Below are 11,683 nucleotides of genomic sequence, written 5' to 3'. Positions count from 1 at the left end.
TGGTTGGGCTAACATAGTTTATTGTATAATATTTCATAATAAAGTGTTGAATATCTCCTGGAATGTGCTGAAAGCTGTACTGAAAGTGAAAATCAGAGCGGTTGCTTGTGTACAGAATGGTTGTAAAGGTTTTGGTTCTTCGGTATCCTGACTGCACGGCTGCCTGGGTGCGGCAGCTCACCGTTGCGGCCCAGCACTACGCGAGTGGATCCCGCCTCATGTCTCTAGCCTGGGAAAGAACAGAATGCACAACTTGATGTGCAAGTCCTACTGACTGTGTATCACTTTCATACCTTCCTAAACTGGAAATACTACAAGGCAAACTATCGTTACGTTAGAACTCTATGTATAGCTTTTCATTTTTACTTAAAAAATTTTTTTAATGTTTATTTATTTTTGAGACAGAGACTGAGCATGAGTGGGGGTGGGGCGGGGGGGAGGAGACACAGAATCTGAAGCAGACTTCAGGCTCTGGGCCATCAGCAAGAGCTGTCAGCACAGAGCCCTACACATGGCTCAAACTTTTGGATCACAAGATCGTGACCTGAGCCACTCAGGCACCCCTCGTTTTTCTTTTAAGTAAGTAAGTTCAATAGGGGCTTCTTAATTTTTATCATTTAATTAAATTTATAAAGTCAGGATGGCATAGTGATAGTTGGCAATCACTGATCAGCTGCTTTGCTTTAGGTACTCTTCTCACCCACATAAAACTTATAATACTCCTGTGAAGTAGGTTAAATCATGATTTCAGTTCTGTAGATGAGGAAGCTAAGACACACAGACACCAAGTAAAGTCAAGTAACCATCCCAGGTTCTACAGCCTATAAGTTACAATATTTGTAAGATTTGAACCCAATAAGTTTGACTCTAGAGCCCTGGGTCCTATTCCTAATTACCGTATTATACTGTTTTATGTTAAATGATATTAAATAGACTTATTAAATATATACCACGTCTTCTTTACCCATTCATCAATTGATGGACATTTGGGATATTTTCATAATTTGGCTATTGTTTATAGCACTGCTATAGTAAGAATGAAATCTGGCCATTCGTGGCAACATGGATAGAACTGGAGAGTCATGCTAAGCAGAATAAGTCAGGCAGAGTAGGACAGATACCATATGTTTTCACTCATAAGTCTAAAAGGAGAAACTTAACAGAGGACCATGGGGAGGGGAAGGGGGGTAAAGAGTTAGGGACAGGAAGAGAGGCAAATCATGAGCAACTCTTGAATACTGAAAACAAACTGAGGAGTGAAGGGAGGAGAGGGGAAAGGAGTGATGGACATGGAGAGGGCACTTGTGGGGAAGAGCACTGGGTGTTATATGGAAACCACCTTGGCAATCAAGTATAAAAAAAATAGCACTGCTATAAACATTAGAGTGCATGTGCCCCTTCACATCAGCATTTTTGTATCCTTCGGATAAATACCTAGTAGTGCAATTGCTAGGTCATAGGGTAGTTCTATTTGTCATTTTTTGAAAAATTTCCATACTGTTCTCCAGAGTGTCTGCACCAGTTTGCATTCCCACCAGCAGTGCAAGCTTCCCATCCTCACTAACATCTGTTGTTTCCTGGGAATTTTAGCCATTCTGACAGGTGTGGGGTGGTATCTCATTGTGGTTTTGATTTGTATTGCTCTGATGATGATGATTTTGAGTATCTTTTCATGCATTTTTTAGCCTTCTGGATGTCTTCTTTAGAAGTGTTCATGTCTTTTGCCCATTTTTTCACTGGATTATTTTTTTGGGAATGTTGAATTTGGGATGTTCCTTATAGACTTTGGATACAAACTCTATCAGCTATGTCATTTACAAATATTTTCTCCCATTCCAATGGTTGCCTTTTAGTTTGGTTGATTGTTTCTTTCTCTGTGCAGAAGGGTTTTTTTTTAAATCTTGATTAGATCCCATTTTTTCTTTTATTTTTCTTACTGCTGGACATATTTCTGGTAAGAAGTTGCTATGGCCAAGGTCAAACAGGTTGCTACCTATGTTCTCACCTAGGATTTTGATGGTTTCCTATCTCACATAGAAGTCATTCATCTATTTTGAATTTGTTTTTGTGTGTGATATAGGAAAGTGGTCCAGTTTCATTCTTTTCAATGTCACTGTCAATTTTTCTGAACACCATTTGCCGAAGAACCTGTCTTTTCTCCATTAGATACTCTTTACTGCTTTGTTGAAGTTTAGTTGGCTATACATTAGTGTGTCAATTTCTGGGTTCTCTCTTCTGTTGCACTGATCTATGTGTCTGGTTTTGGGCCAATACCATACTGCCTTGATTATTACAGCTTTGTAATACAGCATAAAGTCCTGAATTGTGATGCTTCCTGCCCACCCCTGTCCCCCCCCGGTTTGGTTTTATTTTTCAACGTTACTTTGGCTATCAGGATCTTTTGTAGTTCCATACAAATTTTAGAGTTGTTTGTTCCAGCTCTGTGAAGAATGCTTGTCTTATTTTGAATGGGATTATTTTGAGTGTATAAATTGTTTTGTATTATATAGACATATTTATAATAGTTCTTCCAATTGATTACTATCAAATGTTTTTCCATTTCTTTGTGTCTTCTTCTATTTCTTTCATATGTTTCTATAGTTTTCAGTGTACAGATCTTTCATCTCTTTGGTTACGTTAATTCCTATGTATCTAGTTGTTCATGGTGCAATTGCAAATGGGATTGATTCCTTTATTTCTTTTATAGCTGATTTGTTGTTTAGGAATGCAACAGATTTCTGCACATTGATTTTGTATCCTGCAACTTGCTGAATTCATGTATTAGTTCTTGCAATATTTTTGTGGAGTCTTCTGGGTTTTCTACATATAGTATCATGTCATCTGCAAGTAGTCAAAGTTTGACTTCTTTCTTGGCAGTTTGGTGCCTTTCTTTCATTTGGTTGTCTGATTGCTGAGGTGAGGACTGCAAACACTATGTTGAACAACAGTGATAAGACTGGACATCCCTGTTATATTCCTGGCCTTAGAAGGAAAGCTCTCAGGTTTTCTCCATTGAGGATGACATTAGCTGTCTGTTTTTCTTAAATGACCTTAATGATGTTGAAGTATGTTCCCTCTAAGCCTATTTTGTTGAGGGTTTTGATCAAGAATGGAAGCTGCATTTTGTCAAATGCTTTTTGTGCATCTATTGAGAGAATTGTGTAGTTCTTATCCTTTCTTTTACTAATGTGGCATATCACATTGATTTGTGAATATTGAACCGACCCTGCGGCCCAGGAATAAATCCCGCTGGGTCATGGTGTGTGGGGAGCTGCAAAGATTCAGCTGCTTGGCCATTTACTAGCCAGTAATATTACTCTCTGAGGGGAGTTGCAAAAATAGGCAGGGGAGCGCCACTCCCTGCCAGGAGAAGCCAGAAAAACAAAGATTAATCGCCTCCCGGCAGGGTGGTATTGGCCCTTCAAGTGCTGTGCTAAAAACTTTAGTTTGTTTCCTCCTTTACCCTAGCTTTGACCCTGTTTCTTAGCAACCGACCTAGGTCAGCTGCCTTTTTCTCCCGCCTAAAAACCTTTATAAGAGACAGTGTTTTCTGAATAAATAGAAGAGGCTTGATCAGATACCGTGTGTTGTGTCCTTACTCTCTGTGCTCCCCCTTCCTGCCCTTTCTCGCCCTCTCTCAGGAACAATCCTGCAAGGATCGACCTCCCAGCCGCTGGGGCAGACATGACAAGTGACGCCTGAACGTGTGGCTGAGTGGGGCGGGACACGACAAGTGGCCCCCAACATGAGGTGAGTGACGGGAGCATGACTAGTGGCAACCAACGTCGGGCTGAGTAAGAGGGATCTAATGAAGAAACCAATTAAAGAGAAAAAGAAGAAGAGAAAGAGGTAACAATCAGGATAAGGAGATGGCCATGCAGAATTAGCTGTGTGGTCCAGTGCTCAGGAATTATAAGGAGACGTCCACATAGTGGTCCAGTGCTCAGGAATTATAAGGAGACGTCCACGTAGTGGTCCAGTGCTCAGGATTTATAAGGAGACGTCCACGTAGTGGTCCAGTGCTCAGGATTTATAAGGAGATGTCCACGCTGTGGTCCAGTGCTCCCGTGATCGGTGAATTTAGGGCAGAAATTAAGCAAATAGTCTAAACAGAAACCCTTAGAGCACAGGGAGTAAAGGTATCTAAGTGTTTTTCTAAAACCTCTGCGGAGGAAGAATGATGGCCTCTAGTGTGTGTGTGTGAGTTAGCCTTTGTTTGTCTTTGCGTCACTGTATTATAAGTGTAAGAGTCACCTTGGGAGTCACCTTGGCATGGCGACTGAGCGGCCATTTTGCTGTGATTTGGAAAAACACCGTGCACCGACAACCCCGACCCCTCACCTGCAGACCTGGAATGTTCCTCGCCAGTTTGAAAACAGCCAATCATGAAGCCCCAGCTTCCCATCACCCTGACAGAGGAGGCAACCTATCCCATCCTGCCATGTCCTAAAGTGCCCTTATTTGGTGGTCTGCCCTCCCAGAACCGGACTGGAACCCCTCACCCATAAAACACCTCGCCTCTCCCGTACCAGACGCGACTTCCCTGACTCTCCACTTCCGGAGTCACGGAACCTCGCCCGGGAATTGCAGATCCCAATAAAGGCCTTCTTGGCCCCAAAACTTGGTCTCCTTTTTTCCTCTCGTCTCTGCCTCCATCCATGAAATCTTACAATAAGAAATAAGGGGCAATTACAGAGTCTGTTCTACCTGGTTTGGTTCGCTGCAAATGCCCTCCCATAAAGATAGGCAGAGTTAGAGTCAAGTATGTAAATTAAGTTTTGAGCCGTAAAACGTCTAAAGAAAGAGATCTGTTTATTTCCCAGGTTAACTGCTAAAAGTTTTAAACAGCAAAGGTTTAAAACTGCCCCGTTGCCCAGGGCAACCAGAGAGCCTTCAGGTTGCAGTCTGCTGTGTGGGGAGAAGCAATTTGCATAACACTAGCTTCTCCCTCTGCTTTAGGTGATAAGAAACAAAAGACCACAGAAATCAGGGTTTGGTTTTTTTTTTTTTTTTTTTGCACCAAATTTCGAGGTTAAAATAATTGTTATAATAGTTTTTAAGGTTCTTAGTAAATTAAAACGTTAAGGTTTTACTTGATAATAAATTAAGATTAAATTCATTGGCTGTCTAACAAGTTTAAACTAAAGCAAGTCAACTAATTAATATATTGGTATAAGATAAGGCCTGTAGATGTCTGTGCTTTTTAACTTGTGGCAAAACAACTGGGGATATTTAAATCTGTTAAAAAACTGCTTTATACTTAATTGATTCAAAAGTTTACCATCTAAGAAAAGTTTTGATTACTAAGCCCTTAATGGGAGACAAAGATTTCTAAGAGTTGATAGTCTACTAAGTGTAATTTATAAATGCTCTAACTACTCAAATATATGTGCAGTTCCTAAAGTTTTAATGTTTTAGCAAAGATCATTTACTCATCGGCTTTAGTAATCAAAATATAAGTGTCACTAAATTTAAACTGTAACTTAACAACCTTTACAATTAAAGAGCATATATGTACTTTTAATGATGTTCAAAAACTATTGGGGGATATTAATTGGATTTGGCCTCTTTCAAAGCTGTCTACTAGAGACCTTATTCCCCTGTTTAAGATCTTGCATAAAGACTTCCATCCAAATTGCAAAACGAGAGTTAACTCCTTTGGTCCTAAAATCCTTACCTAAAGTTAATAAGACTTTACAAGGAGCCATGCTTACAAGGATTAATTACAATAAACCTTGGTCTTTAATAAAATTATTTCTTTTCAAACTAGGAAAACTTCAGCACAGAGAGCTAAACTTGTTGCTGTTATTAAAATATTTAAAAAAAACTCCAGAGAAGTTTAATCTGTGATTGGTCTCTTTTCAGCAACTAAAACTGTAACAGTTCCTGTCTATAAGACAGGAATTTCAGGTTTAACTCCTTCTAAATTGCCTGGCCCCCTCTCTGAAATTCATCATCTAGGCTCTAAAGCTCTGAGGCTACAATTCAAGATTTCCCGTGAACAGGCACGACAAATAGTGAAACAGTGCCCTTCTTGTGTTGTGCATCTACCTGTTCCTCATTTGGGAGTAAATCCTTGAGGACTAGTGCCCAATGCCATCTGGCAAATGGATGTAACACACATTTTAGAGTTTGGAAATTTAAAATATGTCCATGTGAATGTTGATACCTACAGCGGCTTCCTATATGCTACCTTACAAACTGGGGAAGCAGGAAAGCACGTCGTAGCACACATGCTTTCTGCCATATCAGTGTTAGGAATCCCAAAACAAGTGAAAATTGACAATGGACCAGGATATACTGGGACCGTGTTCTCTAAATTTTGTCAACAGTTACACATTAAACACATCACTGGGACTCCTTATAACCCACAAGGACAAGGTATAGTAGAACGGGCACACCTATCCTTAAAAAATACCCTTGACAAAATAAAAGGGGGAGACTGGTACCCCATCAAGGGATCTCCCAGAAATCTCTTACACCATGCACTGTTCATTTTAAATTTTTTAACTTTGGATAAAGAAGGACGCTCAGCTGCTGAACGTCTCTGGCACGAGACGTAAAAAACTTTTGCTACCATGCTTTGGAAGGACCCCTTGGATAATAAATGGCATGGTCCGGACCCAGTTTTAATCTGGGGACGAGGAGCAGTCTGCATCTACACACAAAAAGCGGATACAGCCAGATGGCTGCCAGAGAGATTAGTAAAGCAAATTGATCATAATACTCAGCACTCCAGGGAGAAAAAATCTCCTTGAGAGAAATCTTTGTCTTTTCCTTTAGGACAATGTGGGGAAAAGAGGCTTCAGGAAGATCTGGAGAAGAGGAGGAGGGAATTCATCGACAGTCGTTTCCTCAGTGGATTTCATGGACTTTTACCCTATCTGTCCCGCTTTTGAGACCTATTGCAGATTTACTGATCTTGGTGCCCTTAGGCCCTGTTCTATTTAATAAGGTCATGGCTCTCCTAAGGCAGTAAATAGGCACAGTCTACCCAGGTCCATTATTATGAGATCAATATGGCCGATCAGGAGGCCGATGGAAGAGCTATATTATGGCAAGAGGCAAGGGCTGGCTAGCCCATGATGGGTAAGAGAGGCCTTACCATCCTATCAACCTAAGACAGGCTGCTCAGACACAAGTTTCTGGGTGTGCCCATGATGGGTAAGAAGGATTGGCAGGCCTCCAAGACAGGCACAGTCCTTTCCTTGCCCATACTATCATATTCTAGAAGAATCCCTTTTTGAATTAATAAAAAAAGGGAGGACCTGTGGGGAGCTGCAAAGATTCAGCTGCTTGGCCATTTACTAGCCGGTAATGTTACTCCCTGAGGGGAGTTGCAAAAATGGGCAGGGGAGCACCACTCCCTGCCAGGAAAAGCCAGAAAAACAAAGATTAATTGCCCCCCGGCAGGGTGGTATTGGCCCTTCACGTGCTGTGCTAAAAACTTTAGTTTCCTCCTTTACCCTAGCTTTGACCCTGTTTCCTAGCAACCGACCTAGGTCAGCTGCCTTTTTCTCCAGCCTAAAAACTTTTATAAGAGACAGTGTTTTCTGAATAAATAGAAGAGGCTTGATCAGATACTGTGTGTTGTGTCCTTACTCTCTGTGCTGCCCCTTCCTGCCCTTTTTCCCCCTCTCTCAGGATCACGAACCGGCAAGGATTTTCCACCCTGCTGGCTGGGGCGGGACATGACAATGGTGAGTAGTTCTCTTAATGTACTGTTGAATTTGACTTCCTAGTGTCTTATTGAAAATTTTTGCATCGATGTTTACCAATGATATTGGCCTGTAGTTCTCCTTTATAGTGGGGTCTTTGTCTGGTTTTGGAATCAAGGTAATGCTGTCCTCATAGAATGAGTTTGGAAGTTTTCCTTCCATTTCTATTTTTGACTCATTTGAGAAGAATAGATATTAGCTCTTCTTTAAATATCTGTATAATTCCCCTGGGAAGCCATCCAGTGCTGGACTTCTCTTTTTTGGAAGATTTGTGATTACTGTTTCAGTTTCATTGCTGGTAATGAGTCTGTTCAGAATTTTCTGGTCTTTCCTGTTTCAGTTTTGCCTGTATGTTTCTAGGAATATGTCCATTTCTTCCAGATTGGCCAATTTGTTGGCATATAAATTTTCCTCGTATTTTCTTACAATTATTTGCATTTCTGTGTTTGTTGGTTGCGATCTTTCTTCTTGTATTTGTGATTTTATTTATGTGTGTTCTTTATCTTTTCTTTATATAAGTTTGGCTAGGGGTTTATAAATTTTAGTAATTTCTTCAAAGAACCAGCTCTTTCTTTATCTGTTCTATTTTTGTTTGTTTCTGTATCATTTATTTCTGCTCTAATGTTTATTATTGCCCATCTTCTGGTGAGTTTAGATTTTACCTGCTATTCCCCCCACATATTTTTAGCTATGTTAGGTGTAAGGTTAGGTGTGTATTTTGAGATTTTTCTTGTTTCTTGGAGTAAGCCTATATTGCAATATACTTCCCTCTTACGATTTCATTTAGTGAATCCCAAATAATTAGGACTGTTGTGTTTTCAATTTCATTTGCTTTCATGCACTTTTTACTTCTATCTTTCTTATATCTGTATTGTTTAACCCCCTATTATTTCATCCTGTTCTTTCTTTTGAGGTGAATTTCTCCATCTTGTCATGTTGCTTAGGTCACTGTTTTTGTGTGTGTGTGTTTGTGTGTGATTATTAGGAAAGCTGTTATATTCCTGCTCCTGAGAGTAATGGCTATATTAAGAAGAGGTTAAAAAAAGGGGGAGGGGACAGGGAACTCCTAGGTGGCTCAGTAGACTAAGTGTATGACTTCGGCTCAAATCATGATCTCATGGTTTGTGGGTTTGGCTCTGTGCTGACAGATCAGAGCCTAGAGCCTGTTTGGGATTCTGTGTCTTCCTCTTTCACTCTGACCCTCTTTCACTTGCTCTCTGTCTCTCAAAAACAAATAAACATTTTTTTTAAAGGTAGATTCTATTTCCCCTAGAGCTGAAACTTTGTAGCACTCTATTGATCAGCAGACTTAGTGTGTGCTAGGGGTTTGTGCTGGCCTCCTGGGGTAGGAGCCTGCTGCTTTGATTTTCAAAAGGACTTGCCCTTGTGGAAATGCCTCTGCAGAGCTCAGGGTGAAGAGGAGGGGGGTCTTAGTGTAAGCAGCATGGGCCTCCCCTGGGTGATGCTGTGTTGCTCACTGCATTCAGTCAGTGCTGAGGGCTTTGTGTGTGTTGGGGTGGAGGTAGGAAGTGGTATTGCCCTGCTGTCTCCTCCCTGGAATGGGGAGTTCAGCCCTCCACTCTTCAGGAAGCCCTCACAGAAAAGCAAACATTCACCCACCTTATGTCTCCAGGTTCCATCAGATCCCTGTCTTCACCCTGTTTGTGTCTAAGCTGTTGGCCTGCCAGGTGGCAGAGTACTTCCGTGTTTTATCTCAGGTGTGTGGCTTTGTTTCAAAACTACCAACTCCAGATTTTAGAGACCTAGCCCATGTGGACCCATGCTGATCCTCTGGAGGAGAGCCCAACCACACAGCAACTGGTGCTGGTTAGCACAGTTGTCTGGATTTTATGGTGGCTGGAGTTCATGGTTTAGTGCAGCAAAAAGCTGGTGCCTGCTGTCAGCAGGTACTTGTTTCTGTGCTAATAATTTGAGCTGCACATTGGCATCCACCACCTCTTCTGTCCATTGAGAGGGCATGCCACCCCTCACTGATGCATCTAGGAAGGAGAACTGTTTCTCCCCATGTGACCCAGGGGATTCTCTAACCATGCTGTCTGCTCGTGGACCTCTGCCCTTCTTTCCCATAGGAGCATCGTTATGCCCACCAGGCTCCCCCTAGAATTGGTGCATACTTTTGAAACTTCAGACTTTGGGCTCCAATGCTTTTAAAAACTTGCAATAGTTAGCTACTCTAGTTTCCCAGTCAGTGGTTTTGGGTAAATGTTTCTCTGGCACAATTCCTGCATACCATTTTCTCTCTATTTGTCCTTCTCCAGACTCTCTTCTCTGAGATCAAGGCTCCCTCTCTTCTGAAGCACATGTAATTCTTTTCTCCCCAAAATCACGTTTCTGTACTTCCTACCTTCCATGATGTGGCTTCTTTTCTATCTCTGGTTCTGCAGTTTGTTCTCTCACCATTCAGCTCAATCTTTTGGGTGTTTGAGTGTTTTTATATTTATCTACCTGTGTTTTAGAGATGAGGCAAGAATAGCATCCCCTTACTACTCTCTCTCTTAACTTCAGTTCTTTGTGACTAATTTGTATTTTTTTACCATTGTGGTTGGAAAAGATGCTCAACGTGATTCCAATATTCTTAAAATTGCCAAGGCTTGCTTTGTGGCTAAGCTTATAATCTATCCCATAGAATATTCCATGTGTGCTTGAGAAACAGGTATACTCTGGTGCTAGTAAGTTGAATGGTCTGTATATGCTCTTACATTCATTTGGTCTGTTGTGTTATTTAGGTCTGCTGTTTACTTATTGATTATCGGTCAAGATGATCCACCCAGTGCTGAATATGAAGTATCGAAGTGTCCTTCTATTTTGTAATGCTGTCTGTATCTCCCTTCATTTCTGTTAATAGTTGTTTTAAATACCGATGTGCTACAATGTTAGGTACTTATATATTTATAGTTGTTGTATCCTCTTGATGAACTGACCCCTCTATTACTATAAAGTGACTTTTGCCTTCTTCAATTGATTTGGCCTGAAATGCAATTATATCTAATATCACTATAGCCAGTCTTGCTTTCTTTGGTTATCGTTTTTGCGATTCTATGTGTGGTTTTAAAGCTAAAGTGATGTTCTTTTTTTTGTAACATATGCAATTATTTTCCATCATTTACAGTACAGTGGTTACAATGATACTCCAAACAGAAAAGTAAAAAATCAAAACCCAACTTCTGTTTCATGTAATTAGACTTATACAGAAATTAGAAGGTTAAGTAACAACTAGTTAATCACCTAATTTCACAGCTATCTGAAGTGGCAATCGTTATATAGCAGCTTATCTATGATACATTCAAGAAACATGATACAATTTATTACTTCCCCATAAGCTAAAACACAGCCTGCTTAATACCTTTCCTTAAATTCCACCTCTATACTACAATATACTTGAGGTCCATGCAAAAATGTAGCTACCTTTTATATAGGAAATGGATGATTAAGTCTTTGGTGTTGTAAAAGCAACTTCATTTAAACATAACCACCCCCACCACCAAAAAAAGAAGAGGTAATGAAACAAAAAAAAAAAAGTAAAGAAAATAGTAAGGGAAAAACCCAAGACACATTTCCTAGGTGGAAAGAAAACCAGCATGTAATTTCTGGCCTTGACAGAATGTATTAAATAAGCAAACACCACCAACAAGCAAAACAAGTACTACAATGTAAAAATATTAAAGAAAAGAAAACCCTCTCACATGCATACATGAAAGATTGCACACAAAGAACTCACATCTTTTCAAGCTTCAATAGTAAATATTCTGTGACTGTGTGTTAAATACTGCATTGTTTGCCCAAGCTAAGATGTAACCATCATGAATCAATAAGCATTTTGCATTTTCTTTCATATCTACTCAAAGTCATGCCTACTGCACCTCTAAACATTTCATTAAATTCAATGATACAGCAAACACCCCCAAAATAAACTTAGATTGTATTGCAGTTTCACTTAACAATAT

The sequence above is a fragment of the Suricata suricatta genome, chromosome 5 (genome assembly GCF_006229205.1).
Source record: "Suricata suricatta isolate VVHF042 chromosome 5, meerkat_22Aug2017_6uvM2_HiC, whole genome shotgun sequence".
Classification (NCBI taxonomy): domain Eukaryota; kingdom Metazoa; phylum Chordata; class Mammalia; order Carnivora; family Herpestidae; genus Suricata; species Suricata suricatta.
Note: the sequence above shows the minus strand (reverse complement) of the source record.